Source organism: Pteronotus mesoamericanus, unplaced genomic scaffold, assembly GCF_021234165.1.
Source record: "Pteronotus mesoamericanus isolate MK-2021 breed Mesoamerican mustached bat unplaced genomic scaffold, CSHL_Meso_final contig_181, whole genome shotgun sequence".
NCBI classification, from domain to species: domain Eukaryota; kingdom Metazoa; phylum Chordata; class Mammalia; order Chiroptera; family Mormoopidae; genus Pteronotus; species Pteronotus mesoamericanus.
Genome location: NW_026555077.1, coordinates 10,406,115 through 10,412,732, shown reverse-complemented (window position 1 = coordinate 10,412,732; position 6,618 = coordinate 10,406,115).

Below are 6,618 nucleotides of genomic sequence, written 5' to 3'. Positions count from 1 at the left end.
TGGAATTGGTGTTTTGAGATTCTTAGGGTGAAATCCTAGCAGTGGAATTGCTGGGTCAAAAGGCAGATCCATTTTTAGCTTTTTGAGGAAATTCCAAACTGTTTTCCACAGAGGCTGCACCAGTCTGCATTCCCACCAACAGTGTATGAGGGTTCCCTTTTCTCCACAACCTCACCAGCATTTGTTGTTTGTTGATTTGTTTATTATGGTTTTTTTGACCAGTATGAAGTGGTATCTCACTGTGGTTTTAATTTGCATCTCTCTGATGACTAGTGATGATGAACATCCTTTCATATGTCTCTGGGCTCTCTGTATGTCCTCCTCGGAGAAGTGTCTGTTCAGGTCCTTTGCCCATTTTTTAATTGGATTGTTTATCTTCCTGGAGTGGAGTCATTTGAGTTCTTTATATATTTTGGAGATCAAACCCTTGTCGGAGGTATCATTGGCAAATATATTTTCCCATATGGTTGGTTCCCTTTTCATTTTTCTGTTTTCTTTAGCTGTCTGGAAGCTTCTTATTTTGATGAAGTCCCATTTGTTTATTCTTTCCTTTATGTCCCTTGCTCGAAGCAGCCTAAGTGCCCATCAATAAATGAGTAGGTCAAAAAACTATGGTACATTTACAAAAAGGAATACTACACAGCAGAAAGAAAGAAAGAGTTACTACCCTTCATGACAGCATGGATGGAACTGGAGAGCGTTATGCTAAGTGAAATAAGCCAGGGGGCGAAAGACAAATACCATATGATCTCACCTATAAGTGGAATCTAATCAACAAAACAAACAAACAAGAAAAATATAACCAGCAACATTGAAAGAAAAAACACACCGACAGTTACGAGAGGGAAGGAGGGAGGGGAGAAAAGAAGGGGAAGGGTCAGATCAAGGAACATGTGTAAAGGACCCATGGACAAAGCCAAAGTGGGGAGGGAGTAAGGGTGGGAGTTTGGGGTGGGTGGGACAGGGGAAAGTGGTGGCTGGAAAATGGAGACAAATGTATTTGAACAATAAAAAAAAAAATTTAAAGAAAGGGAAACAAGAAATAGAACTGAGTAAAGATATAGAGGAGTATTTTTATAAAAACAGTGCTATTGTGTTGTTGTAAAACTTGTATTCAAGATAGGTGTATGTGTCATGGGGAGTGGGGAGATTCTGTCTCATGATGTGAAGTGTGTTTCCTACTGTAGGCCACAGTTAAAAAAAGTTTGAAAAACCTATTCTAAACCAGAGGCCAAACCTGGGAGTGGGCTTCTCCCTCCACTAAAACCCTGTCAGTCACAGTGTTATCAAGTTGTATTTATTGAGCACCTACTAGGCATCAGGTGCTGTGTTAGCAAACAATGGGATTCTTGTCCTAAAGGGGCTCATGGGGTGGCTTATTACCAACATTTGTTGATCTTACAACTAAAAAAGAAAATTGCATAAAGAAACAAAAGAAAGGAGAAGTAAATGTATAGGGAAATTAGGGAATGTTATAAAAACTAGATGATTTCTAGTTAGAACTGAGGGAGGAGTCTATCTCTTTAAGCAGAACACATTGATGAAGACTATTTAGACAGAGAACTCCAAGTGAGGAGTCTTGAGAATTAGCTGATACCATTGAAATGGTTTTGTGATATAATGCAAAAATTCTCATCCATACTCAGTATTTATATATACAACTTGGGTTTTTTTCTGTTTCCTTTTTCTAAACTTAAATTTTATTTAAAACAAACTCTTTTCCCAACGTGGAATATAGTTGTCAAAAAACATTAAATATGATTTTAGTTCAAATTAATAGAAATGCAGAGTCCAGAAAAAGGGAGATAGTAGCGTCTCTCTATTCTGCACAAATATCAAGATGTGTTTTGATTACTGTAGTCATCCTGAGAACATGTATTACAAGTGATAATGAAACTATAGTGCTTTCGGATGAAAACAACCCCTATAGTGATGAGAAATGTAATGAATTAATTAATTTTTGGCTCAAACAACAGAAATTTATTTTCTTACAGTTTCAGAAGCTAGAAATCTGAGATCAAAGTGTCACAGGGTTGGTTTCTTCTGGGGCCTCTCTCCTTGGCTTGTAGATGGCTGCCCTCCTCTTATTTCTTCACATGGCCTTCTTTGTGAAGTCAGTGATGAGGCATTTAAATTGTGAGCCATGATAAGCATTTGAATGATTCAGCAACAAGGAGCCTAGAGGAGAGCAGACAAAGTAGATGAGAGAGAAGCATATGGTTACAGAGTAGAACTAAAACCACTGGCTATACAGAGTTATGGGAAAACTCCACTAAATGTAAAAAAGAATATTCTGACATATAAATTTGTCACAAATAATACAGGCTGCCTTGGAAAGGAGTTTGTAACCACTGTAGTTGTCAGGGATAGATATCATATAGAATATTCAAGAGCTATATAGAGAATCAAGTCAAATGATATTAAGATCCCTTGCAAACCTGTGACTTTTGGGAGTAGTGTCCCCACTTTTAATTTTGAAGATCTGTGCTAAGAGCCAATTATGGTGCATAAAAAGCAACCAAAGATGCTTAAGTGACTGTGGATGAGAATGTGTCAATAATCTGCCTGGGGCTCTGAAAATATTAGAGCCCCAGTTGTATTAGTCCCCTTTTGCTAGATATACTGGAGTTACAAGCAATCCAAAAATCTTGGTGCCTTGCTACAACAAAGTTTCTTTCTTACTATCGTCAAATTAGCTAAGTGACTAAAATTCTGGACAACATCCTCTTATATATTGGAGTCCGGCTGAAAAAGAAGTCTATCTGGGCATTGCTGGAGTTGTGGAACCACATGAAGGCTTTTAAAAATTCTGCATAAAGTTGGCATCACCATTTCCACTCCACCTCATTGGTCACAGCAAGATCTCAAAAGGACGGGAAGGATGGCCCTAAACGGTAGGAAATATTTTGACTATATCAAGTCTTGTAGCCATGATTTGAAATTTAACAATTCCATACAGTGAAATAAATGACATCTAGGGAGTTAAAAAAAAACCCAACTTATTATAGAGTATTTATTTTAGAAGTGTATTTTTCCTACCAAAAGATAGAATAACCTAAACACCTACTACCTACTTCACTGCAGAAAGAGAAAACAGAATTCCCAGGCATTCATAGCATCTCTGTAAATTTACAGAGATGCAGGAAAAAGGTATCTCCTTATATTTCACTGATGTTTGTGAAGAAACATGTAGGAATATAAATATGTTTGTGAAGCTCTGATTGGTGTGGCTCAGTGGGCTGGGCACTGTCCAGCAGACCGGAAGGTCACCACCTGGATTTCCAGTTGGGGCACATGCCTGGGTTGCAGGCCAGGTCCTTGGTTTGAGTACATTTGAGAGACAAGTGATTGATGTTTCTCTCACATGTCAATGTTTCTCTCCTCTTCCTTCCCCTCTCTCTAAAAATAAAATCTTTAAAAAATATATTTGTGAAGAAACATAGAGGAATATAAGTATCCATGGCTTCCTAAATACAGTTGATAAAGACTTCGTACTTCCAAAGTAAAATTTTGAATAATTAAACAAAAAGATAAAGAATCTTCTGTCGGTCCATGACCAGAACTGGTTGGATGATGATGAGAGACATGACCCTGTTTCATGTGGGATCTGTGCAGCTGGGCATAGAGGAGCTGATTTTCAAAAAGGGACACAATTTGAGGCAAGACAATCAGAGTTAGAGTGGTGTTGGCTAGAAGTGAAAGACCTTGATGTAGGTCAGGAGTAATAGTAATAGAGAAGTAGGAACAAATGGAACACTATTGCAGAGATGAAAAGGATAGGACTTGGTGACTGATTAGATGAGAAGTCTGAATGAGAATGCCTCCAATGATGGCCAGATTTTGGGTTTCATGCAGCTGGACAAGTATTGTGAAATAAGTTAGAAATGCAGATTTAAGTACTAGTTACTGCATTCTAAATTTGTGACCTTGAACACATTTTATCTTAAGTCTCCATTTCTTCATCCATAAAACTGAGCTGAAAATAATACTCCCATCATAGAACTATTGTGAGAAGTTACTCTCTGTTACCAGTGTCAACTTCAAAGACCCTCTAAGACACTTTAGGGACTTGGGGACACACCTTAAGATAAAGAAGTCTGCTCTCCAGACTGCTATTTATCAATATTGTGTTGCTGAATGCACAGGCCACATGGACAACAGAGAGAGCATAAATGTCTCTAGCTTTGCTTCTAAATGGATATTACTAAAAATGCTTATACAAGAAAGTTAAACACCTTTTCTTTCACCTTGGCACTGTTTCAGTTCTGGGATGAACTGAATGTTAATCTTGGATGACTTTTCTTCTCCCTTTAGCTCATTACTAGATGTCTTTGAACATGAGCCTACACTCAACTCAGGTTCAGTAGATGAAGCACTCAGAATTAGTGTAACTCATGCATATCCGCTAAGGAAGAATGGTGATACATTTGGGGATTAAGTGATTTGTTTAATTAGAAAAAACATTACATAGAAAGTAGGCAGAAAAATTTACAATATTTGATCAACTGTGACTATAAACCTCAATACTCTAGAGGGAATCAACCATTGATATCAGCTTACCATCTGTCCCCAGGGATCCTACAATTGATAAAGTAGTCCTGAGTTGAACCAGGAATTTCTTAATTTGCAGGCTAGCAAGCCATCTGCTGTTTATCCAAGACATCCAAGATGGGGCTTCATAAAACTTTCTGGGGTTCTTGTTTTCATCTTCCCCCACGAAGTGGGAGGTGGCAAGGAAAAGCAGGAAAGGAGTGGAGGAAGAGTAAGGTCCCCCTTCAGGAGCTCCGGCGTGTGCCACCCAACTGCTGTCTCAGCGAGTATGGACTTGACTGACATACTCTGTATGCAAATATAAACCTATGGTAAGTGATGATGACATGTTTAATTTCAGACAGTGATCAAAAGAATACAAATTGGTAAAAACAGAACAAACTTAAAAAAGAATGACAAAAACAACCTCACGAAGGGCAAGCGAAAGTTTTTTTTGGTTCAGTTACAACTAGATAAGAGAAGGTTGTATTTCACTCAAGTCAACCAACAGCACACTCTCCTAGCTGCTCACATACCTCTGTGGGCAGATACTCCAGTTTGTAAGACACTGAGGTGTCTGCAGCTATATTTCTATCCCTTTTCATGGGACTTCTAGTCTCCTTGCAAGCTTATTCTGTGTTACTTTAAATCAGTCCCAGTTGCCTAACTTCTGTGTTTCTATCAGCCTTGGCTTATACAGCATAATATGATATGATAGGATAAAATAGCATAGGACAGGATAATAATACTTATGCAGCAGAATATGATTATGGTTGGGAGGAGCTATGATCCTCTCCAGAATTACTTTCTTAATGTTTGAAATGACAAACTAATTTATACCACCTAGTCCAGAATCTACACTGATTAGAAATTGATAATAGTTACCATTTCTACACATCAATCTCTTTACTGTAAAAAGAAGTAGGTAACTGTTATCTAAATTTTCTCAGTGTTTTGAGGATTCCCTTGGTAGTGTCTTCCCCACAGAAGACCTCAATCACTTGACAGAAAACTCTTTAAGTTAAAATAATAATAAATTTGATAATAAACCAAAAGCTAATGTGGTGATGCATTTATTCTCTATCCAGCTCAGTGTGAACAATAGCATCCCCTCCTTGGCTACCTTCAGCCAATCTCTTTCTGAGCTGCTAAATGATGCTGACATTGATATCGTTGTTAATATTGCTATTTCTAATCTATCCCTTTTTGAAGTTTGCAACCAAAACCTCCTCAAGAACCAGCGCCGTTTGATGATTCTGATGCCTGGCATTTCACTGAACGTCCGAACATGGTGTGGCACGGCAAGAACACTCGGGGGAATCCTCCATCTCCTGGAGACACACCCCATGGCTGCAGTGAACCTGAAATGGAAGAGACAGACAAAAGCCCCGGAAAGAACACCGCAGTGACCCTCAGACACAGCAGTTAATTCTACTGGGGACATAGGGCATCTTCTCTCATGATCTTGGAGCAAAGCACTCCAGCGAGTGTTGCCAGAATGTAAACACATGCAAAAAAGAATCGCCTGTTAACTCCTGTTGTAAAAACCTACTCACAAAAGAAACATTCCATCTTGTTGTAACCTCATCTCACAGGAGATGAGCTAAGGGCAAAAGCTCTCCATATCCTTTTTCCTGTAGAATAAATCATCGATCTCCCCACTAATGACTTCAATAAAAGGATGTCAAAGGACCAATTCAATAAGACTCAACTTGCATTAACTCGAGACACATCTAGGAGGGGTAAAGACAAATTAGCTGCTCAGAATTAGAAAACTGGTAATACAAAAATGAAGCAAAATCTAAATCATTTCAAGGATGAATTTAAACAATTGCTCAGAGGAAAAGGAAAAAAATGACAAGCTTCTCCCTACTGAAAACTTTATATCTTGAGGTTTTCTGTTAGGCTACATAATGAAGATTCATTATCCTAGTTAACACTCCCTGCAGCAACCCAGAAATGACAGTTATCGTATGTTCCCCAAAGTAGGAAGCCAGCCAAAAATTAAGAAAAACTAGAATTGGGAGGATTTTGCCTTTTCTGAGTTAGTTGTTGTTTTGTTTTGGTATTGTTATAGTAAAGTGCCTA